Raw genomic sequence first — 26,112 nt, forward strand, 5'->3', positions numbered from 1 at the left:
GTATTTCATTATCAAAGCTGAGAGATGTCAGACATAATTACTGAGACTAACATCTGGAGTGGTTTATTGAAGGGAAACCTTCCAGTATTGTTAGCACATACAAAGGAGCATTAGCCATATGTATGAAGCTTTATAACTGGAGCAAGTTGGGTGGGTACTGCAAGTGAAAGGTATAAAACACAACAAAGATAATTTATGAATGCACCTACTGCGGTGATGTGTTTGAGTAAACTACTTAAAGAAGCTGCATGTCAGAGCTTTCCAAGGTAACGAGTACTGCCCATCTATAGCAGAATTTGGCAAAACCCTTGGGATACAGGTTATTTGCGCTTGCAGTGAAGAATAGGGTTACATGAGATGTGGGACTCTTCAGCCGAGAAAAGGTCCAAGGCAGCATGTGGTTGCAGAAGGAGCAGTTGGATTTTGTGCACTTCTATGAGGCCATTATTAAGCTGCATTAATGTTTACTGTAGAAGATAGTTTTGGAGGGCTGAGGGTCTCGCTACTGTTTCTTCTCCTGCCAGGAGCTTGACAGAATGGTTTGGAAAAACTTGACTTGTCTATACACTCCATCCTGTGTCTCTTTGTAGTCTCCCCCTACCAGCAGAATGAGGGCCAATGACCTATGAGTATTTGATAATTTTAATGGGCATAAAGCCTATCACTTATTTTGATGAATGTAAGGTATATTGGAAATACTGAGGTGGAAACTGAGAAATCATGTTCTCAATCACTTGGAAATTTCCTACTACCTTTTTAACATTGTCTACATGAGGGTTCCGGTAATGGATGGGATTTTGTGCAACCTCTGTGCAACACAAGGCTTTAATAGTGGATTCATGTGTTATAAATACAAGCAAAAGTGTGTATGTATTGCATCTGTTGAGAGTTTTATTTTGGTTTTTTTCTGGTGATGATTTACACTAGTAGCATCCAGTAATGTTAATATGATTATCGCTGTAAATCCTCTGTACCAGTCCATGGCTACTTAGCAATATCTCTTTCTAACAGGTGTATTAGGATAATAGGTTAAGAGTATTGGAGGGATAAAATTGATATTCTAAATAATGTTCCCATGTTCTCTCAGTATTAATTGTAAAGCTTTTATTTTATCTGGTTTTCTTATACATCTCATTATTGTCATGCATATTCACTTTCTGGCCTTTTTTCACCTTATTGTCTGTGAGATGACTCAGTGATTGGCAAAAAGGTTTAAAATGTTGATGTCAAATGCCTTTTAACTAGGATATCAAACACATACCTGTCTTCTTGATTTCTGGATCTTTTCAGTTATTACATAATTTATGAATGTATTTTACATGGATTATTTTAAAAGTTTGCAAAAAATGCCAGCCACAAAGCGTTCAGCTAGTTACCATACTAGTTTTGGTAGGTACTACAATATGTACTATGAGGTGTAGAAGAAATACTTCAGTGTAAAATGTTTTGCTCATATGAACTTGCAAAATAACCTGCTTTGGAAAGTGATAAAATGATCTCTCTCTCTCTCTCTTTTTTTTTTTTTTTTTTTTTTTCATGAACTGCATAACATATTAATAGGATAATTTGGTATGTGTAAAATGAAATACATTTACTGAGTACAGACCAAATATTTGAACTTAAATCCATGTGTTGCTTAAAAGTTGCTAGTAGTTGCTGGTTGCAGAATAGACTGTCCTGTTTTCTTAGATAGTTATGTTAAATACTTGTCTACAGATCTGCCCTCAGCAAGAGTTTCAATTCATGCTTAATTATTAAGAACAAATGAGTCCCCAAGGAGGTGTCATGTATTTCATTATATCTGAAAAGAGCTAGAGTGCTGTTCTAATTTACTCATTTCTTTGTATACCAACTATACCCAGTACGCTGGGAACATCAGTATTTTGTTTAGAATCAAATTTTTTTTCTCATTTTTGACAGTTTTAAGAAATCAGATAATTCTCAATGAAGCTTTAACTGTAAAATGTACAGCTGCATTAGAAGAAAATAATAGCCCATTAGTCGAAAACCTTACATGTCTGACGTTAGTATTTTATATTTAATAAAGTCAGTTTAACTACACTGAAAGTCAATAAAACCATAGTGGGTATGGTGCAACCAGTGTTTGTAAATAATTGTAGTAACTCCAAATCTTATTGAGGATTTTCCCCTTGGGAGTCAGTTATATATTCTTAATTTTGGAATTTTCTTTTGGAGATGAGCTGACACCTGATGATTTGAAATGTATGAGAAAACTCCATTTTTTTAAAAGATGCTTGCTCAAATGATGAGTTGCATTTACTTTCAACAGTACGTGAAAATAAAAGGCCACAGTGGATTTAGTCTTGGTCAACTATAAGCTTTGTGAAATTCATGCATAATGTATATGGATGACATGAGTAAAATAAGAATAGTCCCTTATTTATTTTAGAAGTAATAAACAGTGTAATTCGTTACACTGATATGTCAATTTTTCATTTAGATCTGTTTTTCCATAGAAAGAAATACTGAAAATATGGTACTTGGCAGTCTTGTCGCTAAAAATGCAATACATAATGTGCCAGTTCAGAACTGAAACCTCTATTTAATGAAGCTATGCCAGTGCAACAGATTTATGTTGCAAACAAATCTTTCTTGTGCATTTAAGGATCAAGTTAAACACTTATTTCCTTACATATTACTGGTTTGGTTTTGCTCAAAAGGAAGTAAGTAGAGCATTTATTACAAAAGCTAAAATGCAACCTGTAAACAAACTTATCACTTACGTTTCCAAACAGAATGATGATCATTATTTAAAAAAGCATGCATCCTCCTCCCTCCCTTCCCAACCCCTTTAATAACCTTCATGTAATCCTTTAATCCTGTAAGCTTTTATCTGGGGCTTTGTATGTATTACCAGACCAACTTTCTTTCATTACAGCATCATCAAAGAATGGATTTCTGATGTTCTGTAGTGCACAGGGAGCATTAAGAATTTTTTTAAAACAATTCCTTTCTGTAACTGCTTTGTCTTTTGGATGTAACAAGTTATTTCCCCCCTGCTTCTCATAATATGAAGGCGAAGCAGTTACAGTTTGGAGGTGTAGTTATAAAAAACTTGCAATTTAATGTTTTTCCGCAAAACTTCTTAGTGGGGAATAACTTTAAGGTTGATAAGGAATGTCATGTAACTCACTTTATTAATTTATGGTCTAAGAATTCTTCCCTTAGTATATAACAAGCTGACCTTTTGCAAATTGCCAAGACAGGAGGAATAAATGACATTGTTACAATGAAAAAGACGTATAAAGTGAATGTTGCGTTTTTAGTTTTGAAGTCTGAAGGTCTGGTCGTGTTATTTCCAAACTTTATTAGTGGTTGATACAAAATTAATTTTCTAATGTTTGACTAATTTCCCAAAAAACTTGATTGCTATAAAAATGATTCCATTTTAAAAAATTAACATTTATGTCAGTTTTCTCATCCTTTTCAAGACAAATCTTTAAGCTATTCAAGCAGTTGTAGTTATTTTAAGTATGTGTAGATTATATTTTTATTAAGTAGATTGAAGTTAGCAGTAATGTCCAATTGTTGTCACTGAATAAGCTGCAAATTCCTGTATTTATGATTTAAAAACAGAAAGAGTGTAGATTTTGTATAAGTTGTCTCAGAAGAGTCTTGGTGTGGGTGAAGTCCAGCATTTTTTTAAACATCAGATCATAGATTATTCTTGTATGGAAACCTATACATTTTGTAGTTCTCTCCAGTGACAAAAATTACTGGGGAAATGTCTGTGTGCAGAAGGACTGTAAATGCTTCTTCCTGGATTGTTCTTGCTGTCATCCATTGACAGCAGGCAGAAAGCATGGAGGAGCATCTCTGCTTCTCCCCTTGCAGATATTCATCTTTGGAAAGATTGATTCTGACCTTTTAACTGCCTCTTTCAGGAACATGTATAAAAGTTCTACACCTCTCTACATTGTAGGTATTTCCACATGATTTCGTGGGGAAAAAAGTAGCTGAACTAAGAGAAGGTTAGCTTTCTAGGCTAAATTTGATACATATTTTATGACCACAATTTATGTGAAACATAACTAGCAGTATTTGTGAAACAAATTGGCCTCCAGGTTCTTTATATTAAATTAACCTGTTCTGATGGACTGCCAATTATAATCAGGCTTCTTCTGAAGAATTTACTGGGGATTAACATTTTTGAGAGGAATTTATTTGGTGAAAACATTTTATGTTATTTACTTACGGTAGTCTTTCCATGATTTTACTGAAAAATTCTGGCCTAGTGTTTGTCACTGCAAGTGTTCAACCTATAAATTGATTGCAGTAAATTGTAATAAGTATTGAAATGGGCCTAGATTATTCACAATGGGGTGAAATTAATTCCTACGTCTCCTGCTTTTGGGAGGAAGGAAAAATGTCAAGTTGACTGTACATACAAAGGAGGAAAAAGTTTAATTAAGTCTTAATAAAATTAACATAATACACTTTATTGTTGACAGTATGTGAATTCTAGTTTTAGTTCAAGTTTAAAATAATGGAGTGGTTAGTTGATGTTGGTGCCTTTCAGTGATTGGTCGCTGCAGATGGAAAAGGTACTTGCTGGTTTTATTCCACCCGTATCCTCTTCCTTCAAGAGCTCTATTTCAAAGCTATTTAAAATAAGCTTATCTAAAGCTGTACGATTGGAAGTTGGAAAGGAACAAAATTAATAAAAAATTTTTTATTCATTCTAATAATAAGTATGATTTTATCTGTCTTCAGTCTGTGTGTTAGGTTTCACAAATTCCTATATTTCTCTCACAATTTCTGAGAAAATGTTTTAACTATTGTTTTAAGAATTGCTGAATAATCGGTTTTCATGCTTGGCTCTTTTGATCTCCCTTTGCATTCTTAATTTTCCTTCTAAGAAAGAAGGGATCTGAGGACCCACCTTTATTTTTATTTTTAAAGCCAGTATGGCTTTTTAAGCATTCATGTCTGAGCTCTAGCAAGCGTTCTGTTATTTAGCTTATTAAGATCACTGGCTCTCACTTCCAGTATGCCAGAGTTATTAAAGGATTTCACTTTTAATTAAATATTTATTTGTTTTTATAAGACATCTTTCTGTTTCACCCTCTCCTGTTCTTCACAACAAATAGGCTAATTCGTTGACATTTAGGGACCTCAGCTACGGGAATTAAGGATAGTTGCTGTCTGTGGTGGTTAGGGACAAGGAAGAAATAAAGTCCACTCCCCAAATATGTAAATAAATAAATCCAAGAGAATTTACTATTTTTATCTCAATGAAAATTCAGCACATTCACTTGTAACATGCACTCCAAGGACTAGTCTCAGTAACTAAGTCTGGTGAAATGTGGAAGCTGGATAACAGAATCTACATGTTCATGTTCTTGCACATGTGTTGTATGAGAAATTGCCGTGTCTGTTGGATTAAATACAATATCGATGCAGTAGGATGGAAGGAATGGCAGATGATTTTTCTGTCCTTCTGTTCTTCAGTCAACATTGAGAAGTAAAAAGGCAGTCTTGGTAAGGAAACAGTTATTGCATATTCTGGGAAGAGTTTTAATATGCCTAAATAGATATCATTTGCTTATTGACTGGTAATTACTGAAGATGACTGCTAGTGGGGAAAAGGAAGCTATCCTTCAAATAAAAACTGACAACCTCCTGCACTGGGAAACTTTGTAAATTAATAGATACCTGAGAAAGCCAGAAGAAGCTAGAGAACTGTGAGAAGTTGTTGAATAATAAGAAGTGATGACAAGGTCAGGAGAAAGAAAAGGAAAAAACTGTTGCTGTCTGTATTCCTCTATTGTAGGCTAGTGCAAAAAGGAGCAGATAAACACTTTCAGTTTTTGTCTTGGCTGTTATCACAAATCTATTGAAACCAGACAGAACAAGCAATGAATGTAATTTATCAATGGGCCATGATCTTTCTGGTTTTCAGGGCCCGAAGTGAGAAGTGTTAGGTGCAAATCCAGTAAAAATACTTAAAAGAGCTTAGGTGTCATACCATGGAGATTTTTGGGTATTGCAGTGAAATGCTGGACTCTCGTTGGGCATGCAGTGTCTTGCTAATACATTTGAGGCATTCTCTGTGGGACAAGGAGAAAGCCAGGCATTCCAGGATGGTTGGCAGAGTAGGCAGGCAGCTTCACTAGCTCACCTTACCAAGCCTGCTTAGATCTAACCAGCAGGGAAACACTGAAGACAGGTGAGTCCCCAAAAGCTTTCAGTGGGTCTTCTGGCATATGCATCTTCCTGACAGTCCAGAACTTGCTCTTTAATGCAATTGCCTGCTTCCTCTTTTTCTGGTTATGTTTTTTCTCTTGTCTCCTACTGTATAATAGCTTAAAGTTTTTCATCTTCAGGATAAGTTCTTTTATCGTGAGATTGTAGTGTCATCAGCCATCCTTCTGTCTCCTCATCTTTGGACTGGTGAGTCTTGCATCCTTTTCTGCACAGCAGTACATTTTAACAAGAGCATTGGAGAGTGTCTTCCCTCAAGAGAATTTAGGGTTTATGTTGGCCAGTAAACTGAGATCTAATCTATTGATTTAAAAACAAGGACAGGGCAAGTCTCTTCTGCTGCTTTTTGAAAGGTGTCCACTGCTATGTTGTGTGGTATCCCTTCCCTGGGGTGTATGCTAGGCATGGTCTCTGTTACAAATAGCATCTCAGGAATCTGCAGTTAAAAAATATCTCACTTTTGGATCTCAGTAGGGCTGACAGCATCTGGCCCAAGTTAGACTTGTGGAGAAAGATTGGGAGGGCTCAGCTCATACCTGATTGTTCAGCTGAGCTTTCAAAGATAATCAGACTGCTGCAAGGAGTCAAATGCAAGCATTTCATACAGCCTATTTGGGCTCATCATAGCCTTAGCTCTAGGGAGTGCAGTTGAAATTCTGTCACTCACTCTGTTTAGACAGTCTGGGATGGGGGGACAGCTAAATAGGGACAACAAATAACAACTGATTTTCATGTTAAAATCTTCTCCAAATTGTACTACACCTAACTGAGGTTTTTTACCATTTCATAGTGTCTGCACTGCTATCGTAACCTGCTTTCAACTACGTGCATATCTTTTGTTGTCCCAGTGGGACAAGAATGTATGATTTTACTTAATTGTTTTTCAGTAATGTTTATGTATAGCAGTTTCTTCTGTATGCTGTCAGAATATGAACCTCTCTAAGGAACAGTAGCTTTTTTAGTCAATAAAATTGGAATTGTGAAGGAGGCCCATGTCAGAAGTGTGCTTCTATCTGCCTGATGTCAGGTATGCCTTAAAGGGAGGGTGCTGAGAAAGTTGCAAGAAGCTGAAAATGGTGTTTTAGATAGGAATAGCTCTTTCAACCTTAAGTATGGCATCACTGCAGCTGCACTCTGTAATTACAATGTCACTTCAGAATTGCTTAACAATTTTGATGCTTTAAACTATGACAGACTAATTCTGAGAAATGTTATTTTAGTTCTGTGGCACTTGGAGTGGTGTGCAGCTGCTTGAAATTTCTGAATGTACGCTACTTTCTGCTTAAAAATTGGAGGCAGAAAGGAACCTTTGAAATGAACTGTCAAGCTTCCTTTAAGGAAGATGATTCAGATCTAACCTTCCAGAGTAGGTGGTATCACTGGGGATGAATGAAGAATTCTGAAAGACGTAATGCCATTTCACCAGCAGGAAAACACTTCATATTTAAGATAAAAATGCTTTTTGAAAGCTTCTGGTAGACTCAAAGTGACAAGGTAGTTCCTAGGCATTAGGTCCATATTGGGATAGGAGACATCAGAAGAACAACCTGGGACAATATATTTAAGGAAAGCTAGGATGAAATGAAGGTAATACAGATTGAATTTGTCCCTGAGTTTTTTTGCTCAGAAATCTTGTAACTGTCACATTTTAGTTTTTGCAAACCTTACTTAAAATAAGATTCCTTGTGCTGCAGTGTGTCTAACTGTCAGGATGCGTTTGTGAAGCTGTATACCTGTCAGTCAGACCAGAGTGCTGAGATTTGACAGTGACTGCCGCATGTCTGTACTTCCATAATCTTTTCATAAGCCTTTTCATCAAAGGTGGAGAAGCTTGCTAGTGAAGTTAATAGTCTAGCTTTTTTTTTTTTTCCTTCTTCTTTAAACTAGCCATTCTCAGTTGAGTCCTTTCATCTATGTTTAATGAAAACCTACTGTGGAAGATACCTCAGTCTGGTGGTGTGAATCATATACATAATGCTGTTCTTCAGCTGTGTTAAATTATACCTCACCAACAGTTAAAGTAAATACCCTGTAATCTTTGAAATGTGTGGCACTTTGTCAAATCAAATCCTTTTGTTTTCTTGGTTTTGTTTCCTTTTTCGTAAGTCTTGAGGGACACATTTAAAGCCTGACTAGATTGTCTTGTAGACTTGGATTTCCTTGATGTACCTCCATAGGGTTCACAGACTTTATTGTGGCACACATCAGCACATCTGAAATCAGAAGTGGTTTCTGTTGATCTTCCAGTACATCTGTCAGACATTTTGAGTTGTGGTAGTTTGTGAATACGTACAGTGTTACATGTGGAGACATACACTGTCTTTTTTTTTTTAAAGAAAACCTCCATATCAGCCATTTTCACTTTATAATTTCCTCCAAATGGAGGAAATTAAGACACTGTACATCTGTGGTTAAATGAAGAACAATCCAGTTGAAGGACATAATTCAAAGTAAACAGACGTTCTCCTGAGATGCCACACTGGTTGAGCATGGATACTGAAATGGCTAGAAGTCAGATGCAGTCACATGCAACAATTATTGCAAGCTAAAACCCCTTTGAAAAATTAGATAGTATGGATTTTCTCTTTTGAAGCTTAGTGCTTGGGGGTTTTGTGGAATATGTTAAAATGACAAACTACATCCTAGGAGTCTCCCTGCAGGTGTTGTCAAAGAGCAGATAATTACCAAATGGCTGCTCAAGCAAAGTTTTCTTAGAAAATATTATATTTAGCAATATATATCTTGTTTTTCTTCTTTTATGAAAGAAATGTTTTTACATAATTTTCAATATGTGACTTTGATACCATGTTAGCTAATTGCTCAAAAAAAAGAAGAAGAAAAAGCTTATATCTTTTGGGGGTTTGATCCATTATAGTCTTTCTTCTCCCAAAGTTCTCATAAAGTGGTAATAACAAACATTTTTACCAGATACAGGTTCAGTTACTTTATTTAAAATAGAGATAGTAGCAAGTGTTAGTTACATTACACGCATGCATTTGTTGTTGCTCTTAATGTCAAGGGACTTAATCTGAAACATTTTTGGCCTTCAGCTTCTTTATCATAATTGTAGAACATCATGCGGTTCCAATGGAGATGGATTTAGAGTATTTATTGACTGGTTGTTTTTCATGAAACAGAGGTGGTGAACAGAAAGAATTCATTGAAATTCAGTAATGTGCATAATTCATCTATCATAATTTAACAAATGGAAAAGACTAAGACAAGCTTCCATCCATCACAATTATTTAACTGCACTCCAGGGTGAGTTAAATTGTATTAAACAACTTTTGGCTTAACAGATTTGGAGAATTTTATTGAGCAAGTTGTACCGTTTCTGTCAGCTTAGTGCTACTGTTCAGTGATTTACATTTTTGACATTTGTTGCAAAACATTTAATTTGAACTAGAGATTTTTCAAAGCTGTTTTAAAAACAAACTTGCATTATATGTGTCTAGCACCTAAATAGCAGCAACCAAACCTAAATTGGAAGCGATACTACTGTGAATCTGAATTGTCCTTTAGAGGTACCTGCTTGTTCCCTGGATTGGATGGTGGGGGGCCAGGGCCTTAAGGGATCTGATTTTCTAATTTAGGCAGTTGCGCCCAAAGTCAAGGGGAGGTAAATCCTATTGAAGTTTTGAGACTCTTTAACCCTTAGGTTTGGCAGGTGCCTCAGTTTCTTTCTTGCCTTGTTGTCATGAATAAACTATTGTCTGTTGCTTGTATGATAGTTTAGCCAAACTAAACTTTCTCCCCATTAATAGGAAACAAGCTAAATAAAGAAGAAAATCCAGTTAACCGAGTAGTTTCTTTGTACTTTTCTATGTAAGTGACAAATAGCTGTTTAATCAGATTCACATGTGTTGTGTTAGGTGAGAAAAAGCTAACACATTTTTCTGAGTTCTGATACTCCACAAGAGACTTTCACGGAAAAGAAATTATGGCGTGCTAATGCTGAATTCCAGGCCTTGGCACGTGATGATTTAGAGCGAGTATTTGCTTCTGGACCATGTCACTGACTGTGAAGGAGACTAGCAAAGATCAGTAGAAATTATTGAGAAGATAGAGTAACAGCAATGCTGGTAGTGACTCCACAGAGTGGGCTACACAGCTGTTGGACACAGCCCAGTTCTGCAGCTTATGGATTGACATGTTACAGCACTGTTGCCAACTGCAGAGCTGTCAGGCTTTCTTCTTTAAACTGTTGAAATGTGGCTGCCATTGGACCCAGCGCATCAGTTTGGAGATTCTGGCTGTACCGTAAATCTACATCCTTGACTGCAGGTCAGTATAACTGCATGGGTGTGATTCAGCAGCATTACTCTGCACTGTATGGTTTGGCTTGAAGAAGCTTAGGACCTGCCCCTAGAAATGCTACATGGAGCAAACTGTTGGGCAAAACACCACCCTCCCGCACTGGGAATTCTGCTGGGAAGCTGTGCTGAGCACAGATGTTGTTTTTGAAATGTTGCAGTTGTATTTTCAAAGGAGATTATAATTTTGAATGTAGTACTGCAGTTCCTCTTGCACTTAGGCACAAAATATAAGTATCTCTGCAAGGCATTTTAGTTAAGGAAAAAAAAGAAGAATAAAAGGGAGGGGGACAGAACCACAACTTGTGGGTATTGAACTTCCGGTGTTCTTGATATACTAACATAAACTCCATAAACTCAAATTAACATAGTTTTGTTTCATCTTAATAGTAAAAAGTCATCCGCACAGATTTGCCCTGGTGTCAGTTTAGGGACTTTGCAGTACTTATTCCGTTGGTAAGTAACTACTAAATTAGCAACACCATAAATACATGTCTGTGAAATGCTCTTCTGCATTCTTCACAAGTTCTGTACTGATTTCAAAATATCCAGAGAAATCCTTAAGATATTTCCACCTGGTAGAATTTTTATTAAGTCACCAGAACATTTTTTAAAAGCTTGTATTGTATTTTGTCTCTCCTTAAGTGTAATAATATGACACAAACTTAATAGTTTTAAAGCACTGGTGTTTAAAATAGTTCTTTAACTTTTTTTGCATCTAATTGTTCCTTCTCTTGTTATCTGTCACGAGGTCTGTTCTTTGCAGAAGAGTCTGAAAAGGATTCCATTCCTAATCCAGTCCTTTTCGTCTTTCCTGGATTATCTCCTTTACTCTTTAATGCACTGTCATTATGCTGAGGAAGTTGCATCAGTGCTGTCTGAGTTGGGGGGCAGTCAACTCCTTTTAAGTGCTGTTCTCTACACTAATCTTCCTTCTACTCTTGCCCACGCTCCTTGATTAGTTAATCTTGTTAACTTTTTTTTTTGGGTGCATCTCTGGTGCTTTCTTTTCTCATACATGCATACCATCTCCAAATACTTTCATATATTCCTAAAATCAGATGTGTTCTTTTCCTGCCATTGCAGAAAACTGTTGTGTATGCCGCCTTCTCTTCCTTCATCAGTTACTGCAGCATCTGCTGGTGTTCCTTTGTATAGCCCATTTGAAATCCAAAGTCGCATTCCCTGCTGTCATGCTAGAATGAGTGTTCATACTGCAGCTTTTCCCTTGACTTGTTTCCTTCACTAAAAGCTTTCTGCTGTTGGCTTTTGTGGATTATCAGCAAGTTTGCTGTTGGCTGTCACTACATCTTTCTTCCTCCGTTCCTTCCCTGAAGAATAGTTAGCTTTACCTACTTGCTACTTGAGGTCTTCTTGTAGCTGTCTACAGGCTATCTTCCATGCCCCCTAGTCAAGGGACTTCTTCCACATGCTGTCTTCATTCAAAAAACATCTTCTAACCTGACACTGAGATTATGTGCAAGTAATTAGTCAACTGATTAGGATGAGGAGCAGTGAAAGGCAGCCTAAGATGATACTAATTAGGGGCTTTTGGCAATGTAGTGCAAGATGAACAAAGGTGATTACAGAGAGATGGGCCTTAAAGGCAAGGATTTACAGCTTTTAATAAAGGATTTACAGTACAGAAGCTGTTGTTGATTTACCATCTGTGAGAACTGCTGCAGCAGTGTTAATTTGAGATGTTATCTTGAGAGTCTCTTCACAAGTAACTCAGTGTGATAGTGGTGTGTCCTTTTTAAAATAGTGAAGTCATCTTTGTTGCTTCATTTTTTGTTTGTCTGTTTAGGGTGGACCTTCACAGGGATTATTGTTTGCTGTACCAAAAAGACCTCAAGATTTCTTTCTTGTCAGGTTTGGTGAATGTCAAATGGCTCCACATAGTGCTGAGGATATTGTAATGCAGGGATTAGTTCCCTGCGAAGAAAATGCCAGAGTTGGGGCATTGCCATATAAGCCATAACGTCAACAGCAAGCAAGCACATAAGGAGGCTCTAGTGCCTTTCCCCAGCAAGGAAGAATGTGATCAGAGGGCAGCTGAGTGTGTGTGCAACATCCCCATTACCCTCATGTCCTGTATCTACCTGGCTCTGAAGTATGGTTAGGTAAAAGGATGGACTGTAAGTAGGCCATTTCTTCTGTTTTAATATGCTTATCTTGGGAAAACAAATCAAAACAAAAAACAACCGAAAAAAGGTGCAAGGGTTGGGGTGGGGTATGGGTGAATGCCACTAGTCCTTTGGGACTGAAGAACAGATCTACTGCTGAAAATTAGTGAAGGAGGAAAATTACTTTAGTATTAGTATTGCACTTACCTTAAATAAGTCTTCGGTATCCATGAATTTGAAGCTAAACTAAAAGACTTTTTAAAAAAATTGGAAGGTAAATATGCTAAACAACAGTAAGAAAAATAAGAAGTACAAATTTTATGTCATTGTGGTTGCTGTAGTTTAACTCTTGGTTGCTCTTAAGGTTACCTGAGGTTGGTGCGAGAAAAAAGAGAAAAACTGCCTAAGAACATGGGAAAATATGGCTGAATGTAATGTGTGTATAAGATGTGGGACACTTGTCTTGTGAATGAGGCAATTTTCTGTAGAAAGGAGATCCATGATTTTGTAGTACTCTCACAACTGTGGAGAAACAGAGGTGCATTTTTTCAACTGTGGTTTAAATTTTACATCAATAAAATAACCTTCTAAGGAATAGAAACTATTAAACTCAGTAAAACTGGCCATTCATCTAGCAACTACTAGTCTCAATTCTAAAGAACAAAAGCTTACAAATTTTTCCTCCAGAAATTTCTCATGCACAGAATTTCCTGTTTCCATGAATGTTTGTTCAGTCCTTTATTTACTTTTGTTGAGCTCTGTTTCTGTAGCCCCATTGTTTGCAAATCAATGCCTTTCTAAATAAAATACTGTATTTCCCAGAACACTGCTAATCATTTCATGCCACAGGTGAGTTATATCGCAATTGTTTTTTCCTTTGCAAATGAAACGTGTGTGAAAAGGGGTGTGTGTGTGTGTTCCTAAAAGTCTCAATCCAGCTTAGTGGAGTTATTTGAAAGGGCAGTGACTTAACTGATGGTAGGATGTTTTCTGTTACAGGTGATTGTTTTACATCACTACTCTGAGTGTATGGCTAAGTATGTTATTTTCATGAAACATTTTGGATTGGTAGGTTCTATATAAAAATACCTGTATTACTGTTTTTATGTTTAAATCTTTCTTTTTTTTTTTTTTTTTTCCTCAGGTAGGATAGACCTTGTAAAGAATTTCCCTGCTTCACAATTCAGAACTCCTTCTTAGGTTAGGAATTGCCTGGTACTGTCCTTACTACTACTGTTGGCGATTTACTTACTAGCATCATAAAACCGCATAACTATGTTGTTGTGCTTGTTTATCATGACAATAAGACATTTCTTTCTAACAATTCATGGGTGCTTACTTCTGCTTCCAGAAGTAATGTGGATTTGGAAGTAGCAGAGGAGGAGATAGTCAAATTTATATGCAGAATGTTACTAACTGCAATAATAGAATTGTTTGGTTTGTCCTTGTTAAGAAGGGAGGAAAAGTAAAATAAGTTATAAAAATGGAGAGGAAGTGGGGGAAAGAGGGCAAGGAGAAATGGATGTGCATTAAGAAAAGTTAGGAATTGTTTAAAATTGGTAAGACAAACCATTAAAAGGGTGAATGGGATGACCAGATAATCATAAGTCTGTCAAGCAGACATTAATCTGGTGCAAAGTAATAGAGTGGATACCTGGGAGTCAACTGTGTTACCTATCTGTAATTCTTCATTAATTAATTTCAGTCAACACAAGGTTATGGGAAATAGTTTTTTTTTTTTTTTTTTTTTTTTTCTCAAGAGAATGTGATGTTTTGAGAGAGCACGTTTGACTTTTCAAAGATATGTGACATTTAATATTTGTAAAATCTTTGATTAGGTGCCATGTGACATGCTGATTTAGAATTGGTATGATATAGAGTCATCAGCATACGTAAAATGTGTTTTAAAAAAATAGCTAATAGGTCTCAATAACATAATTGTAGTCAGTAATCAATGTGGAGTATATGGAGGCCCTCTGAGGATTAAGTTTAGATCTGACAGTGTTTAACCTTTTTATTAGTGATGAGGAAGAAATATTGAGTCATTACTGATAAAAGCACGCAGATGACAACAGCAGTAGTGCCATGGTAAGTAGTGATCAGAGGAGAGGTAAGTGATCTTGAAAGCTAGAGTGCAAAAAAGCACTGTATGTTTTGACATAGAAACAAAGACATGCCTCCAGCCTAAAGAAATACTAGCAAGGAAGCAGTGATTGAAAAAGACTTGGAAGCCATGCTTTCTGATGTCTGATCAGAAGTATCTGAAACAGGAGGAATATTTGGCATTATTATAATGTCAGTGGAATACTTGATCTAGCTCATGCAGCATCACAACTCATGAAGGACAACAAACTCGAGCTCAGAAGAAGAACTATGTTGAACCATTGAGTGTTTGTAAGCACACCTTTGAGATTCCTTAAATCTGCCACTAGAATCTATTCAATAAATTGAATTTACAATATTTGATCTGGGTTTGCAAGCATGCTGTAGAGAACTGCTGTTTAATAATTGAGGTGACCCACAGAGTAGCAGGCCACTAGTAAAACAAGACTGAGTGACTAAACAAATTTAGACTGAGAATTAGGTGAATTAATTTTTGGAAAAACTTAAGGGTCGAAGTGGACGTTCTTTTGGTACCTGTGGTCTTGATGGAATGCACCCATGAGTGCTGAGAGGGAGCTGGCTGATGTCATTGCAAGGCCATTCTTCATAACTTTTGAAAGATCACGGCGACTGGGAGAGGTGCTTGAGAACTGGAGGAAAGCAAATGTCACCCTTATCTTCAAAAAGGGCAAGTAAGAGGATCCAGGAAACTACAGGCAGGTCAGCCTCACCTCAATCCCTGGGAAGGTGATGGAGCAACTAATTCTGGAAACCATTTGTAGGCATATAAAGGACAAGAAGGCCATTAGGAGCAGTCAACATGAATTCACCAAGGGGAAGTGACCAACTTGATAACCTGCTATGATGAAATGATGGGCTTGGTAGATGAGGGGAGAGCACTGGATATTGTGTACCTTGACTACAGTAAGGCTTTTGACGCTGTGTCTTGTAAGATCCTCACAGAGAAGCTGATGAAGTATGGGCTGGATGAGCAGGTGGTGGGGCTGGCAGAAAACTGTCTGAACAGCCAGGCCCAGAGAGTGGTGATCAGTGGCACAAAGTCCAGTTGGAGGCCACTGACTGGTGGTGTACCTGAGGGGTGTATACTGGGTCCAGTCCTATTCAACATCTTCATTAATGATCTGGATGATGAGGCAGAGTGCACCCTCAGCAAGTTTGCAGATGACTTGGCTGATACACTAGAGGGTCGTTCAGCAAGGGGAAGTGCAAAGTCCATGCACCAGTACAGGCTGGGTGGGGTCTGCCCAGCCGGAGAGCAGCTTTGCAGAAAAGGACCTGGGGGTCCTGGTAGACACCAGGTTGACCATGAGCCAGCAATGTGCCCTTGCTGCAAAGAAGGCCAATGATATCCTGGGATGCATTAGACAGAGTGTTGCCAGCAGGTTGAGGGAGGTGATCCTTCCCCTCTGCTCAGCCCTGGTGAGGCCAGACCTGGAGTGCTGTGTCCAGTTCTGGGCTCCTCAGTGCAAGAGAGGGAGAGACATACTGGAGAGAGTCCAGTGATGGGCCACAAAAATGGTGAAGGGACTGGACCATCTCTCATATGAGGGAAGGCTGAGAGAATTTGGACGACTCAGCCGGGAGAAGAGGAGGCTCGGGGGGATTTTATCTATGTCTAGAAATACCTGAAGGGAGGGTGCAAAGAGGAGGGAGCCAGGCTCTTTCCAGTGGTGCCCAGTGACAGGACCAGAGGCAATAGGTGCAACCTGAAAACCAGGAGGTTCCCTCTGAACATCAGGAAATGCTTTTTCACTGTGAGGGTGACTGAGCACTGGCACAGATTGCCCAGAGAGGTTGTGGAGTCTCCAACCTTAGAGGTACTCAGGAACTATTTGAGCGTTGTCCTGGGCAACTGGCTCAGGGTGGCCCCCCTTGAGCCAGGGTGTCAGACCAGATAACCTTCATCCTTGGGGATAGTAAAAAGCCGTCTGGGGATGCTCCTGAGCAGCCTGCTCTAGGTCAGTGGTCTCCAAACTCTTTTGGTCAGCCACCCCTATCAGGAAAAATTTTTGAGCATGCACTCCCAATATGTGCATATTTATTTACAATTTATATACACATGCTACTATACAAATACAATTAGTACAGTTAAAACATGCACAAAAAAAGTTTAAAAAGGATGATATAAAGATGAAATAAACAATGTGTTTCAATTTTATTTTAGGAATGGCAAAAAAACCCTTTTTGTTCTCCTAGTTAAAATATCGCTATTAATAATACATTTCTTAGGGACAGCTATGTGATTGAATGTCCTTCATTATTTTTTAAAATCTTGGTTTAATACTTTATGATGCAGCAATTTGAAGGTCTGCCTCTAAGTTCAGCTTATTTCAATATTGATAATTTCAAAATTTTTTGGCCGAGTTCTTGTGAGATCTGATTAGGTCATCACTGTTGTTACCTTGTAATGTGGCTGACAAAGAGCTCTTATTAAGGAGAAATGTTAGCTCTGCCATTTTCTTGTTGTTGGCTTGTGCTTCCATTATTATTATCATCTGTAGTTTTTAAGCCACTTGTCCATTTTGTGAGGGTTATTTTACTTCAGTTAAAACTAGAAAATATCCATAAATCCACTTAACCAGGGACACTTGAACTGCAATACACTGCAATTTGTTTAAAGCAAATGATCAAGTGAGAGTGTCGCTGTCATCCCCTCCATGGAAGGAAGACGTGACCATCTGACATATGGACCAAATGAGGGTGCCAGTGTCCAGCTGTATATTAAATATTAGTAGAACTTAATTTCTTTCTTATTTTTATGTTAAAAAAAAAAAAGGTAGACATCTAATATTTTCTTCCTACACCCCAATGGATTGTCTTGCACGCACCCCACTTTGGAGACCACTGCTCTAGCTTGTCCATATTTGGGACTTCAGAAGTCCCTTCCAACCTCAACCCTTCTGTGACTCTGTGATTCAAGAATCTAAAAATGCTGAGAAGTGATTTACAAATACATTTAAGTGACATGCTTGAGATGATGTTATGGTGATAACTGGATTATTCTGTCCAAATGCCTTTTTCAGAGAGGAAGACAGACAAGAAGAGGACACAATAGCTATATAGGCATAATCTTCAAACTAATACCAGGAGACAATTGTAGGGGAGTGTCATGCTTCCACACCTGAAGCTGAAAAGAGGACTGACTGTCTTGCTAGTTCACGAGGGCAGTACTTTGAAGGGCTATAAACAGCTAGAAATGTTTGCTGAAGTGAGAAAGATTGAACTAATCATCAGGATCTGTACAGCAATAGGGAGGGAGGGGGACAGAGAGAGCGAGGCATTTTGTGAAGGAAGTTTAAAAAAAAAAAAAAACAAACAAAAAATGGCTATACCTCCAACTCCTAAAAATGTTAAAACATTATGGAAAAAAAAAGCCATGCAAAACACACTGTCTCACTGTGTTAAACTCTTCTTCTAGTATGTTTTTAACTTGAACAAATAATACTTTGCTTTTCCGAGCCATTCAGTTATGGGCTATGGCCTTTGGCTCCAAAGGGAGCAGAGGAACTGCAAGATGTGAATAGGTCAGGCTGGCTGAGAGTAGGATGGGGGACTGCAGTCCATGATTTGACATGACAATAGGAGAAATATCGAATGCTACCCATGAACAGAGTTGAGAGCCAAGACCTGAAATGGTGCTCAATTAGATTATTAAAGAAGAGAATGCAGTTAGCTCAGTAACTCTGACATCTCTATGATTTGGGATGTTTAAAATCTTTGATTTGCATGTGTTACTAAAAGATACGCTCTGGTTCAGGCAGGAATTAATAAGACCTGAGGTCTATGCTGTACGTTGGGTTAGACTGGGTGATGACAGATGAATGTATGAAAGTCTTGCATCCACTTGAAATATCCCTGTGTTTGGACTGCATTGACACTTGACACACAATTCTTAGCACCCATTGAAGTCTTTAGAACTATTGGCTACCTCAAAAATAGAGGCTAAACATAACTTTTATTAAGATTTTTAAACATTTAAGTATGATGCATTTACATAAGAGAAAATTGCCCCAAAAGCTCAATTGTTTATTGTTTTCTCTGTAAGTAATTAAGGGTAAACTAAGATACTTTGAAATACATGTAAAAATATGTATGTATACACTGTATATATAACAGATTATAGGATATTACTAAAATACTATAATAAAAAGTGGGTATTTTCGAGTAATTAAGCCAAAAACTCTGAGCTAGTCTAATCTGTCACAAATCAGTGATACTGCCCTAATCTATACTGTTTGGAGACATGAGCATACATTTAGCTTTATTAGATTATCCTATCATGAAGTGAACTTTAGCAACAGAGAGGGCAAGACCTTCCCAATGTAGTAACATATTGGGGTCCCAGGAATATCAGAACTTTTTCACAAAGGATTAGAGATCCTTATCCCAGTGTTATGGCCTGGATAAAACATCCCTTTCATCAGGCATGGAGCAGGAATTAGTAGAAAGCAAAAATAATTTGAATCAACCTGACAGTCATTGGATTTGCTAGTACTTAGGTGCTACAGTCACTCCCATGCAGACCTGAAGTGGTTTCTACAAGGTTAGAAAGTGTGAAGCTCTGTGGCCTCCATGTGTCTTTTTGTTGTGGTACAACATTTAAGTGAGTTTAGTGCTGACTTAATCCTCTTATAAGCAAGAATTGGAAGTAATTATTTTATGAGGGTAGTGTAGCAGTAGTGCGCTGTTCTGCTATGTGGAAGATTCAAGAGTTCACTCTTCAGGTCATACGAGCTTGGGCTTGTAAATGCTGCAGCAGTAGTGTTTTTAATGCTCTCAAATGTGGGTCCCTGTTATAGCTGACAGACCTTGTGAAAATATCAGAGGTTTCTAAAATTAATTGTTTCTTCTCCTTCTGGGAGGAGGTTATAGATGTGATGAATGAAATAAAGTATAATTTATTGCAAGAGATAATGAAGGAAAAAAAAGCAGTAGCTAACTACATTTAAAAATAGAAAGTTATTTATACCTGTAGCACAGTGAAAGCCTGTTGTGCTGACTGAATTTAACAAGCAGACCTGGGATTCAGCCTTGGCGCTGCTAACGACTGGAGGCGTTATTGATGTAGTGAACTAATTACCCATGTGATGAAGTTGCCTGCTGGAGGTTTTTGACTGCTTCACCACTGTGGCACGTCCTACAGGTTAATTCACTGAGCAGCACAGGTAAAACCTCCAGATGGAGGTCCTGCTCTCTTTTCATCCAGGCACAAAGGGTTGTACTGACAGCAGTAACTAAATCGAGATGAATATTTTCCTGAATTATTGATCGAGTAGCTAGAGTTGTATCATAGAACTAAATGGTTTGGGATGCATTTGTAGCAGTTCGTAGTCACTGCATGGGAAAATGCATACACAGTAACTTTAAAAAGCAAAACAAAATGAGTAACAGCCTTTCTCATCTGAAGGAAAGCTCCCAGATCAAATGAGGAAAAGTACAGCAGAAAACCTGTAGATTTAAAAAAGGAAAAAAAAAAAAAAAAAAAAAAGGTGGGGGAATTTTTCGATTAGCAGGCAGGAAGGGGGATGCATGGGCTTCAATATCTGTTTGAATTCTTTCTATGTATAAAATTCTTTTATGGCATTTGTTCTCAAATGTCTCAGTATACACATTAAAATTCAGAACAGAAACAGCTCATTTAATTAGATGATAAACTATTTCACTTAAAATTTATAGGGAAAAATATCATTTTGTAAGATAGTCTAATAACAAATGGAATGAATACCAATGTGTCCTGTCTATTTTTTTTATTTGCTCTACCCATTGATGAAGTAGAACATAAGCTTCAATATATGCTGTCCAAAACTAGACTTTCGATATATCGGGCAGAAGAAATACAAAATCTGTCCTAACATTATTAGTTTTATGAAAATATTTTAAGGTTGTGGAATCCTTTTTACAGAAATGTTTAGTGTCTTGGGTTTTGAGGGTTTTTTTTGTTTGGTTTTGTTTTGTTTTTTTTTAATTGTGGTATAGCTGAAAAGCCTCTGAGACTAGTAAAGCTAACGCTGCTTTTGTCTGATACTTAAAGCTAGTAGTGTGTTGTAAATAGTCAGGATTTCTCATCCAAGCTTAATATGCTGTTATCTAACAGAATGCACTAAGTGTTCTGTAATAACTGCAGAACTCATCAAACAAATGGAAAGGTTAGCCCTGAAATCAAGCGTCAAACTTTTATTTTCTCACAATCAATAGGCAAGTAATGCACGTTGGATTTATAATGATATTGAGATTGACTGCTTAAATCCTTTTTAGAGTTCAAAGCTGGAAACAGATTGTGTGTAGAAGCAATCCACAGTAGAGTTCCTAAGTAGGGGCTTGTGATAAATAAGTGAAAATTGGGTTTGACTGAAATGGCCCATCAGTCCCATATGGGTTTAGCAGGAAGATTTCAGGCGCAAAAAGACAGGGGTTTGGAGAAGCAGCAAGCATTGGTTTCACATCACCTGAGATTGCTTTGTGGAGTCTGTCTTCTGGGAGATGTAAAGACGAGAGGCTCATTAAAAATGAGCAGAACCAGGGAGAATGGTTGAGCTTCCAAGTACACTTGTGTTTTTTAGCTTGAAGTGTTTAAAGGTGAAGATACATTTTAAAAGCTCAACTGGCAGGTAAGAAGAATGCTGTCAGGATTCTCAATTAAATCCCTTTCTATATAGATAAACAGGATATTACAGTAGTTTTTTGACAAAAGCAAAAAAAACCCCTAAAACCACAAACCCAAAAAACTTAATCAGCTCAGAATGTCCTGATAGTTGGATGAAATGATAGTTAATCTCTCAGCTATAAAAATTGGATTTGATAAAAGCAGTTGTCTTCAGTCCTGCTATCTGATAACTTCAGAGGCTGTATTAACTGTCTGTAAAAGTTGTGGAAGCCAGGGAAGAAATGAGTCTTGGGGCTCACTTTGAAGATATTCTACACTGTACTAGCAATCCAGCCATGGTATCTTAGTTTGCTGTGGGCCCATTGTCTTAGAGCTGACTTTTACCCATTCCAACACTTTGAACTATTTTGCACTCTTGTATTTTTTGACCTTAGAAAACCATAATGATACTGAGCTTTAAAATCAGAATTTAGCTTCTTATTTGCTTCTTATTCTGATATAATCTGTGCTGTTAACAGATACAGTTATAGTAGTTATACAGTAGCTAAAGTAATTTAAAATATCACAGATGTTGATTTTTCTATGACAGCATGAGGGTTGTTTGTCAATGTCTGTCCATTTACCTAATGCTGTAAGGCAAGGAATGAACAAAGCAAGTTTGACCTATGAAGTAATGCTTTTGTTTGTTCAGTCAGAGCAAGTGTTTTTTAGCTCAATCTGAATTTAAATTTATGTGATAAATGTGTTGAAGCAACATAGTCTTTTTTCTCAGAGTCTCATAGCATGAAATACAGCTGAAAGCTGATTTGTTTTGTGAAAACTTGTATGACTCTTGGCACAACCATTGACAAAAGAACAGTGGCTGTTTACTGTGTTGCTTATTGTTGCCTTCATTCACATCTATTCATTCATGCACAGCCATTACAACATGGGGGAAAACTTTTGGGGGGATAATTGAATAGCACAATTTCTAACTAAAAATGAAGGTGTTGGATTTTAGTAATTTTAAGTGCTGTTTTTCAAAGTTACTAAAAAGAACCTTAGTGAAAATTGGATTATACTGCGATCAAGAACTTAGTAGCTTTGTGAGTTGAATAACTGGCAGTGCAGGTTGTGGGAAAGGTGGTTTGACTGTCTTTTTATTAGGCTGTATTTCCCTAGAGCCCTAGGATGGATGTAGCATGAAGAGGTTTGTCCTCATGACAAACTGAAAATCTAATGCAGTGTTTCCGGAACAGATGTTAGAGAAATGATCTGGTGTGGTCTTACAATCACAGTCTTGATGATTGTATGTTTCTTAGGTTACACTGTGTTTTAAATAAAGTGTCAGTGTGAGAAGACCCTTTATTATGACGGATTTTGGCTGCGAGGTGTGCATTTCAATCACTTCCTCCCAGCTGGGGGGGGGGGGGGGGGGGGGTGGTGGATTTAATATCCCCACCATGTTTTTTCCTTCCTTCTGAATTGCATTTTATTTCATCTCAGATTTTCAGTATATACATTTCTTTCTTGAATATCATCTGTGCAGTTTTGTATTGTTTTCCAAATGCCTTCCCCTGCTCTCCTCTACCCTTCCCCAGACAAATTTTCTGGGGCAGCTCTACTGTGCTGTATTTCAGTAATATATGAAGATGCTGAGGTACTTGGGTGAGGTGAAATGAAAAGGAGTAAGCAGTTTTTAGGATAATAAATGTAAAAAGTGGAATTAATATGAAGCTACTGAAAGCAGACAGCTGTCTTCTTTCCTTTTGTTGAAATTTGCCTGTCTTCAACAGATCGGTGCAACTGCTTACATCCCTTGTAAATACCATACCGAGAGATTAATGGTGAGTGATTCTTGAGCTTACCCTTTGTCAAGGCAGCTCTTTACCTAAGGAAACAATTTAGGAATTTGCCTCTAGGCCTTGGTAGCTCTATAGGAGCAAATGAAGCCAGGGGAAAAAAAAAAAATCAAATTAGTGATTTCTTACTATGTTTAGATGTTTTCTTTTTAATTCCAGCTGCACATGCTTGGCTCTGTTTTGGTGATAGCTCTCCTCAGTGAACTGAAAGGAGAAGTGAAGGCAAAATTGCAGTAAAATCCAAGTGAGGAAAGGATAGAGGAATTCTATGTAATAATTAATAGGGGCAGCTTCTGTTACCAACATAAGAAATCACAAATAGATGCTGAGTGGAAAAGAGATAACTATGGTATGTATTTTCTCCCTTGTCTGACAGAAGGGTGAAGTGCTGCAGACTACTGCTTCAAAGTCGCAGAGGGCTAATGCATGGTCCGTGAGTTAGACTGAAAATTGCCCTCTTTCTTTTCTTCCCTAGGAAAGAGTACAGAGAACATTGTCATGTGTTTTACTGTAGTTTTTTAAAACAGAGGTGTCATTTCAAGTCCTTTAAGAGGCTACTGCTTGTTAACTTGTCAAAAGAAAGTATACCTAATTGTTACCTTCTGTATATATTACTGCAGTATGTACATCTGTTTCCCACCCTCCCAGTATGTCTCCATTTCAAGTAAATGGGGAAAAAAAATACTTCTCCCACATCTGCCTTCTGTAGCATCTGCTTTCTTTGCCAACCAAGATGATTGAATTCTTTTACACATTTAATAAAGGGGGTTTGTGCACTCCTGGGTGGTAGGTATAAAAATAAATTAAGTGAATCCTATGATATAAACTATATGAAGGAGGTGTTCAGTTGCATTTTTTTTTTTCCTCAGGAGGCTTATTCTACTGCCAGAGTATCTTTTGAATTTTTAATTCTATTTCAAGTATGTGAAAAGAAGGTTCCTTTTGATAGCTATTTGTAGGTCAAAGCTTTATTTCGAAACATTTCAGGCAGTTTATATGTGAGACTTCTGCATTTTGAAGCATGGTTTTGTCGTGTATTTGTAATAAACAAGATATAAAACATATGGGAAATCTGCCTTTTATTTGTTCATTTTTGTAGTGGTTTCGACTACAGTCCAGAATTTCAGCAGGTTGAGTCAGCTCCAAAACACATGTACATCACCTGTCTCCCTTTTGCATCTAGTATGCCCAATGTGATCTTTTTAATAAGCTATATACATCTGTAGGTTAAATATATTTTACAAATTGGACTTCTAGTTGTTCTTAAAAAGTCATTCCGAAGTACTTATCTTCTGGATATTTTTTTTTCTTATAAGGCTTTCTTGCAAAAAAGTTACCATAACAATATTTATTACATTTATAAAGTGAATTCCCTGATCTGGAACTTGATTTAAGCATTAAATTAATAATTAAAAAGGTACAATGGTATGTATACAAACAGAAATGAAAACTAAAAAAAAAACCCAAACCAAAACCCCACACAAACCATCAGAAAACTCCCAACGGCTAAAATTTGTCCATGGCAACTATTTGTACAAGGAATGTCTCTCTTAGTATTAACTTGTGTTGGACTGGAAGACCAGCTAGTAGTTTTAACACCCAGCATGATATCCTTCTCTATTACTAAAGCATAAAATCCAAAAGACTTTTGCAAATATGCTTCTTTTAATAATACCTTTCGAAATAGGTTTTCCTAAATACATTTCTGCATAATCCTGTACTTACTTTAATGGATTGAGCACTCGAATGTTTCTTTTGGTAGATGTGTTCTAATTAATGACAACTGCAGCAGGGATATAATTTGGTATGTAAGCATACATGTGCACTTGGCCATGTAATCCATGCCATACATTAAGAAAAGCTATCGCTAATACTGTAAAATCAAACACCTGGGCATTAAAAAAAATGCCAGAAATTAGTTTGCTCACAGAATGTTAATGTGCACCCGTTTTCCCATGGGCCTCATAAATATCCACTGATAAAAAAATGACACAAATCTATGGATATTATTTGCTTACACGAGATGAGTGATACTTATTTTAGGAGCTCTTATTCAATGTCTTGTCTTTTAGCCTTGGTGAGTGGTGTCTGTTCCTATGTCTTGGTATCTAAAAGGAGTTTAAATGCACATTTTGAGAGGAGACTGTTCCTTTTTTTCAGGGCTTTTCACTAGAGTCCAGGAATCCAGATTTTGAATTATTCTTGGTATCTGTTAAACAAGTGTAATTTTGTAGAAAACATTTTATTTGCCTAAATATGGGCAGGTTTCCAGGGGAGGTTAGAACTGACAGATATGTCTTACATAAAATGCAACTTTGCTACAGTATCCCGTGTCACCAAAACTGAAGCGTTTTTGGAGACATTTGTGTTGATTCAGTTTCTGTCAGGTAAGTGGAGGGAGAACAGAGAGAAAAATTGTAAATGTTTTATGAACATGCGGTGAGCTTTTGAAGTCTCATAAATAACATCTTTAAATGTTTATCCGATATGTTTTTTTTCTGTATACTGTCGTCACCTGCGATACTGCTGGAATTGAGTCTGTGAATTCGGAACTCTCTAGCACTCTCATACCACCTCTTCCACATATCTGAGCACAATTTTTTATCATTTTCCATCTGTTATTCTCCCTTACAGCCAGAATTAATATCTGGCCTTTCTTAGTTGCAAAATGCATCCTTTTACCTCATCATCTTTGCTCTGGCTCATGAGATGTTTCCAGATAATTCTTCCATCCTCTGCCTTTTTCAAAAACCCTTTCTGAGCACAGCCGCAATCACAGAAGTTCTTTAATTGTAAGACCTGTTTCCTCTTGCTCTTCTCCCTCACCCCAACGTGTATGCAGACTTGTCAAAATGTAGATACTGTTTTAAATTAGATCA

General features: G+C 37.3%; 1 protein-coding gene across 13 annotated transcripts in view; it reads left to right on the forward strand.

The window, feature by feature from the left end:
- Nucleotides 1-26,112, forward strand: part of PTPRM (protein tyrosine phosphatase receptor type M) — a 505,106-nt gene that overhangs the window by 84,941 nt on the left and 394,053 nt on the right. The window contains exon 1 of one of the 13 annotated variants that reach the window (XM_030011794.1): nucleotides 12,659-12,680. The exons of the other annotated variants lie outside the window; for them this stretch is intronic. The gene's annotated coding sequence lies outside the window, so the exon portion shown is untranslated. Of the gene's footprint in view, nucleotides 1-12,658; nucleotides 12,681-26,112 lie in introns of those variants that run through there. 13 annotated transcript variants of the gene reach the window in all.

This window comes from Aquila chrysaetos, chromosome 4, assembly GCF_900496995.4.
Source record: "Aquila chrysaetos chrysaetos chromosome 4, bAquChr1.4, whole genome shotgun sequence".
In the NCBI taxonomy this organism is placed as follows: Eukaryota; Metazoa; Chordata; class Aves; order Accipitriformes; family Accipitridae; genus Aquila; species Aquila chrysaetos.